Source organism: Anolis sagrei, chromosome 1 (genome assembly GCF_037176765.1).
Source record: "Anolis sagrei isolate rAnoSag1 chromosome 1, rAnoSag1.mat, whole genome shotgun sequence".
NCBI lineage: Eukaryota > Metazoa > Chordata > Lepidosauria > Squamata > Dactyloidae > Anolis > Anolis sagrei.
The window spans coordinates 299,246,905-299,264,557 of record NC_090021.1 but is presented as its reverse complement, the minus strand read 5'-3'; the positions used below and the strand labels follow the sequence as shown (position 1 = coordinate 299,264,557).

At 41.3% G+C, this 17,653-nt stretch overlaps 1 protein-coding gene and 1 long non-coding RNA gene across 2 annotated transcripts in view; one reads left to right on the top strand and one right to left on the bottom strand.

Moving 5' to 3' along the window:
• ARHGAP5 (Rho GTPase activating protein 5) overlaps positions 1-14,498 on the bottom strand; it is a 57,533-nt gene extending 43,035 nt beyond the window's left edge. The window contains 1 exon segment of the mRNA XM_060759487.2: positions 14,369-14,498. The gene's annotated coding sequence lies outside the window, so the exon portion shown is untranslated.
• Positions 14,499-14,573: 75 nt separating this feature from the next.
• Positions 14,574-17,343, top strand: LOC137095827 (uncharacterized). Its single transcript, XR_010908989.1, has 2 exons — positions 14,574-16,552; positions 17,144-17,343. It is a non-coding gene; the product is annotated as an uncharacterized lncRNA (long non-coding RNA).
• Positions 17,344-17,653: the final 310 nt, after the last annotated feature.

The following is a 17,653-nucleotide window of genomic DNA, read 5'->3' as shown; positions in this document are numbered from 1 at the left end:
GAAGGTAGATAAGATTACTGCTGTTACAATTGGAAAAATGTTTGAGCGTGGTGCCCACTTTGTTTGTACCTTCTAACATGTACTGGAAAATACTTGTTACTCTATGTGATGTTATGTTTTATTATAGATAAGAGTCTAGAGTTGCTGAATTTATCAACTCCTGAGGAAGGGGACTGCTTTCCCCGAAACAGGGTACAAAAATACCCGGGCACCCCTGTTGAATGCCATTCGGACTTTTCCTACAGAGACTTATTTTGAGAAGCAGTGCTCCATTTTCACTGGACTTAATTTGGATTTATTCCATGAAGATTTCTGAGAGTGTTGCTCCATCTTCATTATTGACTTCAGTATACATATAGCCTCATGACTCTATGCTTACTTTGTGTATGATTTATCTCATTGTATGTATCCCTGAAGCCTATATACAGTGGAACCCTTGTTTAGACCTGGAACTGTTACATTTGAGAGCGGCTGCTCCTTTTGATTTTGTTTTGGGCCACTGAATTGAGCTATATACTCGGGATTTTGTTAAATAGCAGACTATATGCTCTTTTGACATTATATTTTGACATTATACATAGACAGCCTCACACAAACACCATGGAATGCTATGAGATTAGTTTAGGTAAGAATCATATGGCTTGTCGGATGTCACAGGACTACAAGTTCCAGCAGTTCTGGTAGTTTAGCCAATAATAAAGTCGTTCCAGGATATACAATGTATCAATATCTGGAGAATGGCATGCTTTCATCCCTGACTCTCAATATTTTATCTCTTTGTTTGCTCTTATTTGCCTGTATTATGATGCTTACAATACCCTCAAATCAGTATGAACAACATATTTGCATTATTCCTGGATGTTTAATTTAAGATGAATTGGGAATAAGACACAGCAAATGATTTCCAGGGTCATCCTGACCCTTACCTTCTCAATACTAGCAACATGCATATATGCTTTCCTCCTCCTTAAGATTCTAAACATGCCCTTTTCTATGATCCTACATGTCAAGGACACAATCCCTAGATACAGGCAGAGTATGTACAATCTCTGGTCCAGCTGAATAGTCCACAAATAAATCAAACAGAGGAATACACAAGAGGGAAATCCAAATGTCCTTCCAGGATAAAGGACCAATTACCAACAATATCCAAGATGCAACATTGAGTCCAGAGTTCCAAAGCTGGTATCCAGATGTAGGCTCCAGGGAGCACTAGAGATCAGGAGTCCAGGATCTTGGCTCAACCACTGACGTTGCAGCCAAAAATCAGGTAACAAACTCCAGCCTCTTAAATCCTACTTTCACAGGTATTACCTATTGCTGGCTCTCTTTTCAGCTAACCTCAGTGATCTTCACAACTGAGACCTTTCTTTCCTTAACTCTATAAACACAGGAACAGTTAATTCCTCCTCAGCCCACTCAGCAGAAGTCTCTTGCATTTAGTCAACCGGCTGAGTAGTTGTTCCTTCTCTAGTTGTTCCTTGAGGACACGGCTGAAGGAGTTGCTGTTCATTGTTTGGCTCCAGTTCTACTTCTGAGCCTTCTATCAGCACTCCACACTGACCATGCCACTACAAGTTAATGTTACAAGAGTCCTTACTGGCTCTTTTTCACACTCTGCATTGCCACCATCAACAAGGGCACTGCTGACTAATCCAATTTGATATTTCCCTCAATTTCAAATGCAGTGTAACAGGCTCATTTAGATCCACAGAACAATTGGACGATGCGGCTGGAAAATGATCTTAGCAATGAGATGCTGAGGACTTGTGTTTTATGGTTCTTATTGTTCCTATTGTTTTTATATGGTTTATATCAGTGGTTCCCAAACTTATTTGGCCTACCCCTGGAAATCAATTTTTCTAAGTCTTCTCTTCTTTCTTTTATGCTTTCAGCGCCCCCAAATGCATTGGTCATTACGCCCCCCCCCCCCCCGGGATCGCTGCAGCACCCACCAGGGGGCGGTAATGCCCACTTTGGGAATCACTGGTTTATATTATAAGTTAATGTTTTTAATTATATTTTATGTTGTTGGGAGCACTGAATTATGCTAATTGTAAACCGATTTGAATCGCCTTCGGGCTGAGAAAAGCGGTATATAAATATGATAAATAAATAAATAAATAAATAAATAAATTTCATACCACAAACTGCTTTTTGCAAGTTGGAAGAAATTATAAGGTAGTTTTTAATAAAATGCAGGAGGTTTGCTACTGGGAAAGTAGATGGCATTCTATGGCTACATATAAGCTTTTTTTGTTCATTTGAAGCAGAGGTAAGACTCGTATGACTCTCTCCAGACCTAACAACCAAGACCAATGGCGAGAAATACTGAAAATTGCAATTCAAGAATATTTACAAAGTCACACAACCCACGTTCCTGGCTCCAGCCTATCTCCATCCCTTATTTTGTGTAACCTGCTCCTTAAACCTCCTAATTCAAAACCAATCTGGTCTCTCCTTCAAATTTCTGAAGACCTGAACCACCTGAACTTCACACTTCCTCTGTTTCACTGCCATCTGGTAATATGTCTGCTGACGATACATCTCCCTGAATATTACTTGAGGCAAGGTAGTAATGAGCTGACAAGACAAAGAAATGTAATGCAGTCTATAAGCTATAGTAAAAGGACAGAGAGCCAATATGGTATGATTCTTTGAGTTGTCGAAGGCTTTCATGGCCGGAATCACTGGGTTGTTGTAGGTTTTTCGGCCTGTATGGCCATGTTCTAAAAGCATTCTCTCTTGATGTTTCGTCTGAATCTATGGCAGGCATCATCAGAGGTTGTGAGTACGTCACAACCTCTAATGATGCCTGCCATAGATGCAGACAAAACGTCAGGAGAAAACCTACAACAACCCAATTCTTTGAGTGTTTGACTAGGCCCCTGGGAGACCAGGGTTCAAAATCACTGCTTCGCCCTTGAAAGTCATTCAGTAGCTTTGGGCAAGACACACTCTCTCAGCCTCAGTGGTATGCAATGGCAATCCCCTCTGAGCAAACTGTGCGAAGAAGATTCCATGACAGTGTTGTCATACGTCAGGAAAGCTGTGATAGTACATACAAACAAAAAAAATGATTACAAGATAGCTGAAGGCACACAACAGCAACACTTCCTTCCCACGAATCCTCATCTCTTCTGTGAATTCCTTCTAACCATGACCAGTTATTGTATCTGCACTAATATAAATAATGACATTTTGGGGAAGCCAGATTTTTAAATCTAACCTGATTTGAAATTGTTTCAAACTTAGACCAAGGGTAAGAAACATGGTGTTCTCCAGATGTTCTGGACCACATCTTACAGAAAATTTTCAACTTACCCTTACAAAAAATGATGTAAGGAGTCTGTTAAACTTTACAAAATCTTCTTAGCAGCAACATTACACATTTAAATTATGTTCCTCCCTGAGAGATCTGAAAGTCAACCAGATAAGCCAGTTTTAAAAGCATGAATGCATAAAAATCAGAACAGAGCAATTTACAATGGCAGAACATTTTACATACAGCAGAGGTCAGAAAGGTTCAACCTCAAGGAGCTGTAATTCACCTTTTAAATAGGTCCTGCATAGTTCAACAACAAAAAATACCCATGTTTCAAAATCAGAAGTGAAGTGTCTGCCATTTCAAGGGTGGAGTTAATTTTCTGGAAATATTGGGAGTCCATGAAGTCCCCTGACAATTTCAGGAGCAGAAACCTGGTTACAAGTTATCCATCCCAGCTCAAATCCATGAAATTCACCTAAAATGTATTTCTCTGGTACAAATTAATGATGCCCAATGTAAAAATACTTTTATCTGCATTTATAATGCTTTTGACCCCCAATATGATTTTCATACCTCAGACATGAATATTTTATTTATTAGAGTCACATCCCATCCTGTCATCATGTGACACCCTAAATAGCTAAAACTCATAGATCAACATTCAGAAAATGAAACCACTTTTTAAAAAGCCAGCTTTTTAAAAAACAAACCAAAGACACAAAATCAGACTGCAAAAAAAAAAAAAATCAAATCCAAGGGAAAACTGCGAGCTAAAAAGTCTCCTGCTCTTTCTCAAATGCTTAGTCAGGTATCTAAGGCCCTTTCCACACTGCCCCTATACATCTTTATTAATGGCTTAAATGAAGGGTTAGAAGGCATGATCAGCAAGTTTGCAGACGACATCAAATTGGGAGGGATAGCCAATACTCCAGAGGACAGGAGCAGGATTCAAAACGATCTTGACAGATTAGAGAGATGGGCCAAAACTAACAAAATGAAGTTCAACAGGGACAAATGCAAGATACTCCACTTTGGCAGGAAAAACAAAATGCAAAGACACAGAATGGGGGGCGCCTGGCTCGAGAGCAGTATGTGTGAAAAAGATCTTGGAGTCCTTGTGGACAACAAGTTAAACACGAGCCAACAATGTGATGTGGCGGCAAAAAAAGCCATAGGGATTTTGGGCTACATCAATAGGAGCATAATGTCTAGATCTAGGGAAGTAATGCTACCTCTCTATACCACCTTGGTTAGACCACACCTGGAATATTGTGTCCAATTCTGGGCACCACAATTGAAGAGAGATATTAACAAGCTGGAATGTGTCCAGAGGAGGGCGACTAAAATGATCAAGGGTCTGGAGAACAAGCCCTATGAGGAGTGGCTTAAGGAGCTGGGCATGTTTAGCCTGAAGAAGAGAAGGCTGAGAGGAAATATGATAGTCATGTATAAATATGTGAGAGGAAGTCACAGGGAGGAGGGAGCAAGCTTGTTTTCTGCTTCCCTGGAGACTAGGACGCAATGGAACAATAGCTTTAAACTACAAGAAAGGAGATTCCATCTGAACATGGGACGAGGGACAGGGCCTTCTCGGTGGTGGCCCCTCGCCTGTGGAATGCACTCCCCGGGGATATTAAGTCATCAACATCCCTCCTCTCTTTCAGAAGGAAGTTAAAAACCTGGATATGGGACCAGGCCTTTGGGTAAGATGGCAGATGGATAAAAGACAAGATGATTTTATTGCTGCTATTGTATTAATTTGATTGTTTTAACTAGTTATAACTGTTGTCGTTATATTGTATTTTGTATATTGTATTAAGTGAACTGTTGGGCATCGAATTGTGCCTTTTGTAAGCCGCCCTGAGTCCCCCCCCCCCCCCCCCAGGGGGTTGAGAAAGGCGGGGTAGAAGCACTCCAAATAAATAAAAAAAAACATGCAGCTCCATTGACACAGCATTGTTAAGAGTACAATCTGAAAGATACCAAGACACTGACTGCTTCCCACCTTGGACAAGCCTCACCTGTAGACTCAGAGTTTGCCCCCACCCCCTTTCCATGTTATCTGGATTGAGTCTCAGTTTATTTACTCACAAACAGTTCATTACTGCCCCCAGGGATTGGAACATAACTTTAGCAATCTTACCTGGACTATGTGAAAAATTAGAACAGACGTGTTCTATATAACTCACATTCCATCCTGTACTAAGAGAGGTGTCTGTAAAAGCCACACACTTAATTCCTTCAGCCTTTCATCAAAATAAGTTATAGTTGGTGACTGTCCGAAAAACTGCACACTGAGCATACACTCATGCCCACTGTTTAGCAAGACACCAGAATCCACTGTGCTCATGACACAAAACAAAGGCCTTCCAAGGACAAGTTCCTTCATGAGCTATTATTGATTGAACCATCAAGAGAGAACATTACTGAATCCCCTTTTGAGGTGATTTATACAGTCTAATGAAATTAACTATTGCAGATACAACAGTTCAATCCCTAATTACAAACTCCCTCCCTTACATGAGATATTCTGGATGCTGGTGGGAGTTGTTTCATTCCTGTGAATATAATATACAATTATTTTATCAACAAACTGGTATCTATATTTTAAACTGATTATGAAGAACTGTGGATATAATTAAATGTTGAGAAATATTATTTTCACAAGAATAAGACATATAGTATGAACATGTAACACTGTTACAGCTCAAAGCAATTCCAAATGTCCAAATATTTAAGTATGAAGTCAGACATAAACAACCCTAGCCTAAATACCATTGTTAATCCTGACTAGAGTAGCTACATTGAATCAACTTGTTCATCATTTAATATCTGATTAAATTAGTCCACTCTAGTTAGAACTAACCAACAGAATTCCAGCTACTATATGGCAAATAAAAATCCTATACATAATATATAATTGGTCCTATGGTGACAAAATTAAGAAGAGAAGATATAACATAAAATTGCCCGTGTGACTTTAATGATGTGGGCAATCATTCTCCCCAACCCACACAACTGCTTATCTAGAAAAAAATCTAGTTACAATGTCATTAAGAGCTAGACCATACTGCTTTTAAAATTCACATTCCGTGCAATTAAATAAATTCTATGTATAACTTAGAAATTAAATACAGGAATTATATAGTTAATGCAAATGCTGTGGTATAAAATGTTTAATAATGGCTAAAACAAGCATGCTACTGCATGAGGCTTTACTCTTCATCCCATGCTTCTAGGGTACCTTTCTTTTTTGCCAGGGCCAACCACAGGTAATTTTTAAAAGGAGCAATATCTCCAATGTGACCTACTCTGCCTTCCTGCTTAACCCAAAATATATACATGCTGAAACACTGGGATTATGGCTTTCTTGGAGTTGACCACCAATACTAATCAGCATATTCAGATGCTAACATAGTTCATCACAGTATTCTGGTGTTAAAAAAATGTCATTTAAATTTCCGATGACCACCAAAACAATACTAGGAATTTTGCATATATAATTATTTTTATGTTTTTGTTTTCTTGCTGATTGGTACCTGATTGATCAAATACTGAAAACATGAATGTCTGATCCAGATTAACTAATATAAATCAGAAACTTGCACTGAATGACTTGCAGAATATTTTCCGACCCCATTGAGAATCACAACTGGTTGACCGTAATAAGAATTCCAATATCCACAACATAGCTAAAAGGTAGAGTATTTCAATGCAGATTTTAAAATATCCTGACCTAAACCCACTGAGAATTCCAACATCCCCATTTCTCCTTGTCTCCCTGCTTTTTTTTGTCTAAATAATTAACCATGTATTAACAACTGGCCATACCTTTAGGACACTGTTTCTAACTCTTTTTTTTAGGGTGTTTGTTTTTTTAATGTTTTTATTATTCTTATAAAACAATTATACATAACCATAATTCCCATGCATTTTGTCCTTCTTCATTCCCTTTCTAACTTTTCATGTGGTATTGCCTACATTGCAGCTCTAGTTTTGGTTGCACTTTGCAACACAACCTGACTCTGGGGAACTAACATCCCACCATTTTTCTAATATGTGAGACAAGATGGCTTACAGTACAAGTTAGAACAAAGTACAGATAAAAGTATTTCTGTATATATGTATGTATGTTATTGCTGCATGTCTTCAACTCATTTCCCACATTTGATGACTTCTAAGTGAGGGTATCATAGGCTTTCTTGGTAGGAGTTGATCAGAAGGGATTGCTTTTGCCTTTCTCAAAAGCTGGGAGAGTATGATGTGCCCTTTGGGTTTCCATGGCTGAACCCTGGATTCCAGAGTGCTAGTCCAATGGTCATGCTTAAAAAAGTGTGTTTAAAAGGAAACAAGGTTATTAAAATATTTAAAATAGTTTAATATATATTGAAAATAGAAAAGAAAAAAGTATAATACACTCCATTAAAAGGTCATTCTGCCACACCCAATAAAAAATAAAGGCTTGTTTTTGTTTTGTTTTTTTAAAAAAGGTCTTTGCCTGTCAGCAAAAAAGATCAAAAATTTCATCATGGAAGAAGCTGCTAAGACAGTCCTCCCTACTTGTACCTGTGATGGTTGTGAAATTAAAAAAAAAACTTCCACCTAGAAATTAAGCCTTACATATGCATGTGCCCTTCACACTGATTTTCAATTTATGGTGGCCTCATCACATGATCACAGAAAATCACATGATTTTCTTAGGACTTGGGAAGGTTCATATAGGGAGATATAGTATTTCAGATAGTCTGAACCCAAGCTATGGTTTTGTAAGCCATAGCCACTAGTAGCCAGTAAAGCTGATTCAACAAAATATGTAATTCCTATAACCAGTACCTATTAGCAATCTCGACATAAAAATTTGAACCACCTGAAGTTTCTGAACAGTTTCCAGGCAGATACATATTAGTACATCACAGTAAAACAAATGGATGTATGTTACCATGACTAAATGCGGCATTTATGGGAATGTACATAGCTGGCACTCATTTAATTGTGCAAATACACTCTTAAGACACTGCACATCCAGGCTCAGAGTAGTACACCAAAGCTACGAACTTGAGATTTCATCAAGCATGGGTTGATTTCCTATTCTCTCTCCTGCTTTTGGACAACTAGAAGCATCTCTATCATGTCTAGATTAAGTTTCAATTTGTTCGCTCTAATCCAAAGCATTACTGATTTAGTAATGAAATAACCTTGGAACCAAATGGAAAGCAGAAATAGACTTGAGCATCATCAGCCTACTGGCATAGACATCCATCAAGGCAACCAAAGCTCCAACTATTCCATACCCAGAATGGAGTTGTAAGACTGTCCCATGCTCTAGAATCTTTCCCAAAAGGGATACTGGAGACTGGACAGTAATTTTCTAATGTGATAGAATTCAGGAAACTTTTTTTCTAGTAAAGGCCTCCCTCTGGTCACTGTTAGGTATGCATGCCCAGTGTGGAACACATCTCACCACACTAAAACAGTGGATGTGGCTCTTAATGAGACATGCTGCATTATCACGGGGTGTCTGCGCCCTACACCACTGGAGAAATTACACTGCTTAGCCGGTATTGCACCACCTGACATCCGCCAGGAAGTAGCAGACAATAGTGCAAGGACCAAGGCACAGACATCTCCAGCTCATCCCGTTTGGGTATCAGCCAGCACGTCAACGACTTAAATCTAGAAATAGTTTTCTAAGATCTACAGAGACACTCGCTGGAACATCTCAGCAAGCGAGAGTCCAAAAGTGGCAGGCTCAAACCCAGCACCTCAACCAATGGCTGATATCAGATGAGAGACTCCCCCCAGAAGACTGGGTGACTTGGAAGGCGCTGAACAGATTGCGCTCTGGCACTACGAGATGCAGAGCCAACCTTAGGAAATGGGGCCACAAAGTGGAATCCACGACACGCGAGTGTGGAGAGGAGCAAACCACTGACCAGCTGCTGCAATGCAACCTGAGCCCTACCACATGCACAATGGAGGACCTTCTTGCAGCAACACCAGAAGCACTCCAAGTGGCCAAAGGACATTTAATCAACTACCAAACTCACAAATTTTGTATTTTGTCTGTTTGTTTGCTTTGTTCTGTTAGAAATGTAATATAATTGACTGGCTGCCCTGACACGACAAATAAATAAATAAACTGTTAGGCAGGGTACAATTCTGCTTTGTTGCAAGACATTCATCATTCCCCTTTCCAATAGCCAGTCTTCCTCAATCAGCAAGAAGGTACAGGTCTCACACACATGTGGCGGCATTCAAATCATCAGTTTCCATCTAAATCTAGTCTTTCATCCAAGGTTTGAAGTTTGTGGTTTTAATTGCCATATATGCTCATAACTAAAGAGCAGGTTTGGGGTAAAATTATTGATTTTGATAACTCATTAATAAATTGAAGGCTATTCCATGGAGTGGGGAAAGCATTATTGCTGACTCAAGAGGGCAGTCACCCCTAGTGGATGCCACCACCATTTTCCCATACAGGCATTCAAAAAGGCCAGAAGCAGCACAACAGTGAACACAGTAGAGGGGATTGCTGCTTCTTTTAGGTTTTCCCAAGGCAGACTAAGTTTCTCTCTTGCAACCAGGTTACTTAGAAAAGGGGATGGTTCTTTTCTTGATCAGAGGTAAGGTACAGTATTCACACTGATCCATGGATAAGTCGACCCAGGCTTTTTGAGTTGTTTTGATTAAAATTTCTAGACTGAATACACGAGTCTTTATGAACTTAATAAAAATGTTCCTTTTAGGAATCTCTATGCCCTCTAGTGCAATTCTATGGTCAATTTCTGCCAGAGGTTGACCATATAAGTTAGGCTGGAGGACCTAGGAATTCCTAGAGTTGTATTCCTTAGTTATAGCTTTTTTATTTGCTGTTTTTCTATTTTCAAAAAATGAGGAGAGCTGATTGTACATTCTGTCCTAAGCATAAGGAGTGCCTTTAAACCAAACACAGAGAATACCAAGGACCCCTTTTATGGTTAATAATAAACCGTATTTGCCAAGTTACCCATACTAACCACCATCCTGGTGGTTAGTAATGATGAAAATCTATCCTGGTCAACAGAAAATAGATGAACCTCTTTCTCCTTGTTTTGTATATAATCTGGGGGGAAATGGATCTGATTTTGAGCTGAGCATAAAAAAGACTGGCTTGACCTACTCCACATTCTGTGATACATCTAACAAAAACGTAGGAAGGTCAAATGAACTCTGAATTCTTTTTGCTGCCATTAAAAGTCTAGTGTTATTTCAAACTAGGCACCAAAGAAAGTTGGAAGCAAGAGAAACCTGCAGTGTTTTTGGCTTTTTCCAAAGCCCAGCACAAAGTGGAACACTTTACACTGCCTTTCATGCATTTGAAGACAAACTATATCATTCAAGTGCCAAAACCCAAGATCAGCACCATGACTTGCATAATCCTTAGCAGGTTATAGGTATAGGCCTAAATCCAACATGGTAGGGATGCTAAAACATTAGCATGACAAAAGTTTCTTTCCTTCCCTCACAGCCCTTGAAACTACCAAAAGGGTAGTTCTGAAGGACATCCTAGGCTTCAAAAGCAGCTTTCGAAAGGGAGAGACTGCTATGAGAAGAAAGGACTCCCACTTCTTGATTCCACTGAAATCTACTGTTCTGCCCATGGAAGTCTATCACTAGATCCTAACCTTGATTATTCAAATTCTATAGCTCATAATACCTTTAGAACTGACTTGCAACAGAAAACATTTATTATTTTTCCATTCACTGTTTCAACTTTTAATATAGGAAATGCAACTACTGAGGTATCATTCAAAATTAGATTTGTCATGTAAACATTTTTTATCATTTAACTCACAAACTTTTTATAAAAGGATTTATAAAATGTAGTTGGAGTCTGTTTTTGCAGAAAACTATTCCCTAAGTGTGAAACTGTTAATTGCTGTACTATGGTTTTAAATGCTTCAATTTTCAAAATTGAATCAGATGAAAAAAAATTAATTATGAATTGGTCTGATTAAAAAAAATTCAAAGTGTGCCTTCTTCTTTTTTAAGACTATCCATACCACCAATTTAGTTTCAGCATATTTAAATATATATTATTCTTTCAAGTAGCAGTGTCACACCTTCCAATGAGATAAAATTTCCCTGAAAAAATCTTCAGTATAAGTCAGTTTACTGTCACACATATACTGCCAAATATACACAGAAGGCAAGTGAAATCTTTTCTCTATTTAAACTTGGAGAACTTTGATAGTATTTGAGGCATCTTACTAACGTTCTCATTTAGCAAGCATCTATAGGATAACTGCCCACAAAACTTCATTAACTTTAGAAGCCAGTACAGTGCACTTCCAAGATATACCTCACTAGTTCCCCATAAACTTTGCTTATGCGAATATTCCATGAACTGCAGAAACCCCACAATTAACACATTATTACCAGGTATGTAAGAATAATTTTATGATTTATATGAAAAATTGAAATGTCTATGAAATCAAATCTTAACATATTTCATTAGATGTGTTATGAAGAACTTCAGCTATATTATTGCAATATTCTTCTGAAACTCACAGAAGAGAAATACAAATAAAGTATTGGAAGTTGTAGGAAGTACAGGTAAACCAATCAACAAGTGCAGGCCCGATCATCCAGATTAGGTATTAAATCCTAGTGCATGTTTTTAACATATGGGTTTGTAGCTATTTCTCTTAAAATATTCATTTAGCTCATTTACATGCCAAACAGCTAAGATGTTAGGACATTAAAATTGGAATTAACAATATACTTTAGAATTTGCCAACACATTTATTTAACTATTATTATAAAAATTGAAGACCAAGAGAAGTGAAGAGTGAACCTATGTTGGATCACACTGTGTGGCTGTAATTCTAGGCATTTTTATTATGGGGATAAATCCATTCATCTTAAAAGGACTTCCAATCAATCATGGTCAGGCTAAAATTTTCCTTAATCCAGTGGTTCTCAACCTATAGGTCCTCAGGTGTTTTGGCCTAGACGTCCCAGAAATCCCAGCCAGTTTACCAGCTGTTAGGAGTCCATGAATATAAATATTGAAGATTTCCATACTTAACTTTATCAATAAAGTCTGTAAAATTCAACCCCTAACATGTACATACAACTTGACTGTCTGTCCATTTTTAAACGGGGAAGATGAATGCCACAATTCTTCCCAATCAAAACTGTTTAAAAGTTGATAAAAATGGACGCGTGAGTAGATGACTGTGCTGCCTTATTATAGACTTTAGAAATCTGTGCCAATTGCTGAGTTCTAAACTAGAGGGAAGATACACTAACAATCTAGGAAGACTTAACAGGCACAGGCAAACTCAGCCCTCCGTGTGTTTTGGATTTCAACTTCCACCGGCTGTTAGGAATTGCAGGAGCTGAAGTCCAAAACACCCAGAGGGCTGAAGTCTGCCCATGCCTGGTGTACACCCACCCTTTGGTCTATGTGGGTCATGACAAAAAATATTTCCCTGTTTTCCAGCAAATCCATCAGTGGGGCGGCTAAATTGCCTTACTTCTAGAAGAAGGGCGTATCAGATGGTTCCCACACCCTTTTCTTTACATATGTATACAAATTAAGCCATCAGCAATCAACTTTCTATGCTTCCCGGATCGTGATACGCACCCCCCCCCCCACCCGCAACGATAAACTGTGGGTTCCTTCCTGGCATCCTTTTTTCCTTGACAGATTCAACAGAGGGGCTACAGGGACCGTGGGGAGGGGGGAGAAGAGAGGCACATAAACTGCGGGTTCCTTTTTTCCTTGACAGATTCAACAGAGGGGCCACAGGGACAAGGGGGTGGGGTGGAGGAAGAGAGAGAGATGAAGGATGGTAATAAGCAACGCCATCAGCCTAACCTTGTGTTGCAAAATCCTACTAAGAGTTTGGGGGAGGGGAGAGCTTAAAGGGAGGGAGAGAGAGAGAGGAGTAGGCCACTCGCATCTTTTTTTACACAGTAAAGTTTGCTACGGAGAGAACTGGGGAGGCGTCCAAAGAGAACAGGAAAGGGGGGTGGGGCGAGGCAGGGCGGAAGGGGGGGGGGCTGGGTGGGAAAGAAGAATGAAAAGACTTGGGATCTCGCAAAGAAAGGGAAAAGTGGGGAGGAGAGGAAAGAGAGAAGGCGCAGACGAGGAATGAGACGGTGAAAGGAATGAGGAAGGTGGATTGCTGTGAACCCCCCCCCCCCATACACACACACACATATACACAGAGAGAGAAATCCGAAAGCAACGTGCCTTCAACCCTCTCCTTGTCCTGTTTCCTCTGAAAGCAAAGAGTGGGGCTCTCCGCGCTTCCTTGGGCCCAGGCCTTCCTCACCTGCCTGGGACCAAGGCGTCCCATACCCTCCGCCCTGTCCTTTCCTTTCTGGAGTGTAGAGGTATGAAGCTAGCTTGGAGCAAGGCGAGTAAAGGGAGGAAAGGAAGGAAAGGAAGGCCGGGGAGGGAGAGAGGCAGCAATGCTGAGCTGCCCAGTCCCCTCACAGCCTCGCACTCCTTCAAAGCGGCCTCCACTTGCCTCAGGTTCTGTCTGGAAGGCAGCGCCCACTGAAGCAGTTCCAGAGACGCCTCATCCTCCTGGCTACGAAGGCCTCCCTCCGTGTCGCTGCGGTTTGGGGGGAAGGAAGGAAGGGAAGAGAAAGGCCACTCGCCCTGACCGCCCAGAAGGGGCCGAGGGAGGGATTGAGAGGCGAGGCGGTGGATGTGGCTTGCCTACCGCGCTCTCCGGCTCTTCCACGGCACAAGGAGGAGCAGTAGCAGCATTCCGGGGGACAGCCTGGCTTCGCTCTACCGGCAAGGCCCCATCCTTCCTCCCTCCCCTCCCGCCTCCCCCCCTCCCTCCTCCTCTCTTTCCCTTCCCCGGTGTTTCTCAGCTCTAGTAATGGCGGCAGCGGCGGCGGAGGCACTCGCTTCGTGGAGGGAGCCGCTCGCGCTGGCTTCCCCCCTCCCTTCTCCTCCCTCCCCCCTCCCCCCTCCTCATCCACTTCTGTGCGCCGCCCTTCCCTCCCTCCCTTTCCCTCCCCTCAAGGCCTCCGTCGTCGCTTCTCCGTTCCCCGCCCCCCACCACCACTACCTCCTCCTCCACGCAACTTTACCTCAGCAGCTTTTCCCTTCCTTCCTTCCTTCTTTGCCTTCCTTCCTTCCTTTTCTTGCTTCCCTCCCTCATTCTCGCCCGGCTCTCTGCGCACGCGCACTCCCTTCCTTCACTCCCTCTCTCCCGCGCGCACGTTCCCTCCCTCCTTCGCTCGCTCGCGAGGAGCCTTGCCCCGGTTTGCGCATGCGTGGAAAGGGGCTTTTTTATTTTATTTACAAACCAGTGGCTTCTCTCTTCTTTAGGGCCGACGCCGTGAGGTTCCCCCTCGAATCTTTGCGCACGTGACCAGGCGCGAGCTCGGCCGTTTCTTTTCCCCCTCCTCATCCCCCCCTTCTTCCCCTCCAACGTTCTCTCTGAAAGGGATTTGGGGAGGCCTAGGTGTTGCCTCACGCAAAACACACACAGCAAAGCACCGTCTCGTCGCGCCTTGAGAGAAGCCGAGGAAAGGCAGGCAGGCAGGCGAGCGAGAGGCGCATCTTCCCAATCCCCGCCTCATCAACTCCTGGGATTTAAACGGGAGGGGGGAAGTAAAGCGCTCTGGAGAGACTTGGGGACGCCGCAGTTTCGGGTGAGTGACATCAGTGGGCCTTCGAAGCCGGGCCACAAGCTCCCCCGCATGTCCTTAGTTCACCTGGGAGCCTAGGCTGCTTCAAGAAATCTCTGCGGATGTTGGTCAAACACTCGGTGCCCAAAATCAGTGCTTTTGAGGAACTTATGCAAAGCGCTTCCCTTCGAAGTGTTCAGAGCAACGCAAGAGTCCCCTGAAGGGAGAGAAGGGGGAGCTTTTCCAAAAGACTCTCCAGTAAGTTTATTGATCTCACTGTTCAACGGAGAAAAAGTTGCCAGCCTGAAAATAGCTGTTCTTTTATGATTTTGGGGTGCTGGAAACGAAAATGACATTTAAAAATGTATATTGGCTCTAGTTTTTATGATATAAGCCAGGGGTCCTCAAACTAAGGCCCAGGGGCCGGATGCGGCCCTCCAAGGTCATTTATCCAGCCCTCGCTCAGGGTCAACCTAAGTCTGAAACGACTTGAAAGCACACAACAACAATGACAACAATCCTATCTCATGAGCCAAAAGTAGGCCCACACTCCCCATTGAGATACTAATAAGTTTATATTTGTTAAATTGTTCTTCATTTTAATTATTGTGTTGTTTTTAAGTGATTTTTCCACTACAAATAAAATATGTGGTATGTATAGGAATTCATTCATGTTTTTTTCAAATTATAATCCGGCCCTCTAACAGTTTGAGGAACTGTGACCTGGCCCTCTGTTTAAAGTTTGTGGACCCCTGATATAAGCAATCACGTGATCACGTATGGTTGAAAAAATGCATGTTGCGACTTACACTATGGAAGATTCTAGAATATTCCAGAAAGTTTGATGACGCAGTATTAGTACTGTGTGCAAAAGCCCTATATAAGGCTAGATTTTTGAACGGTGAGGGTCAGTCAGTTGAAGACTGAGACAGTATAGTTAAACATCGTTTTACATTGTTCTTTTTACTGTAGTTATGCCTCGCACGTGTGTAAATAAAGCAGATAATTTCTGCTATGTTTGCGGTGAAGTTACTTTTGGATCACAAAAGAGACGAATAACAGCAGTGATTAGGAAAGCCTACAAGTTGTATTTTGAGTGCGAAATAGGAGACCAAGACAAAAGTTGGGCGCCCCACATCTGCTGTAATTCATGTGGATCGAGACTTGTCCGGTGGCTGAAGGGGAAAAAGTCTTCCATGCCTTTCGCAGTGCCAATGATTTGGCGAGAACCAACTGATCATGTCAGTAATTGTTACTTTTGTATGGCGCCTCCAATTCAGAAAGGTGTTACAAAGAGAAAGAAATCGTTTATTCAGTATCCAAACATTCCTTCAGCAATGCGTCCAGTACCTCATGGAGAAGGACTACCAATTCCAGAAGCACCTGAATCTTTCGTAATTGACTCCAGTGAGGAAGAACCAGACGAAGCTTGTAGTGATGATCCAATAGCCTTATTTGACCCCAATTTTCTGCCATCCACATCCAATGAACCGCATCTCATAACACAGATGGAACTCAACGACCTAATAAGAGATCTGGATCTTCCTAAGAACAAGGCCGAGGTTTTAGGTTCAAGACTGAAGCAATGGAATCTCTTGGCAGAGAGACCATCAGAAAGACCTTCTTCCACTCTTTGACCAGGTAGGTGATATTGCTGTTTGTAAGAATATCTGCGATTTAATGTCGGCCCTCTACATAAATTATAATCCCGAAGAGTGGAGGTTAGTCTTTGACGCTTCCAAAACAAGTCTTAAAGCTGTATTACTGCATAATGGGAATCATTTACCATCTATTCCAGTTGCTTATGCAGTTGCAATGAAAGAAACATATGAAAACCTGAAAGAGCTTCTAAGATGCATCAACTACGGTCAACATCAATGGTCAGTCTGTTGTGACCTAAAAGTTGTTGCTATCTTACTTGGTCTTCAGGGTGGATATACTAAGTATTGTTGTTTTTTATGTGACTGGGACAGTCGTGCCAGAGAATTGCATTACATCAAAAGAGACTGGCCGCTAAGACAGACATTGCAGCCGCGGAGTAAAAATGTAAAACATCCGGCACTTATAAACAGCGACATGATCATATTACCTCCATTACACATAAAGCTGGGATTAATGAAAAACTTTGTCAAGGCAATGGATAAGAATAAACCAGCTTTTATGTACCTGAAAGGTAAATTTCCATCAATTAGTGCTGCAAAAATAAATGAAGGAATTTTTGTTGGCCCACAGATCCGTCAACTTATAGGCGACGACGAGTTTCTTTCTCTATTGAAAGGAAAAGAAAAGGCTGCGTGGATATCATTCATGTCAGTAACATCAAAGTTTCTTGGAAACAACAAATCATCAAACTACAAGGAAGTGGTTGAAGAACTACTCCAAGCCTACCACCGTCTTGGATGTAACATGTCATTAAAAATTCATTTCCTTGACCCGCATCTGGATTTCTTTCCATCAAATTGTGGGGCAGTGAGCGACGAGCATGGTGAGCATTTCCATCAACAAGTTGCCACTATGGAAAAAAGATATCAAGGCAAATGGACTCAGTCAATGCTGTCAGACTACTGCTGGAGCATTGTAAGAGACAATCCTTTCCTTGAATACAAAAGAAAAGTCAAGAGAAGCAAACAGGATATAAACTGAAGTCACGATTAAAGCGACATTTAAACTTTCAGACTTTTCAACTGCATTAGGCCTACTAATATAGTTTCTTGCTGCACAAACATAAACAATAGACTAATT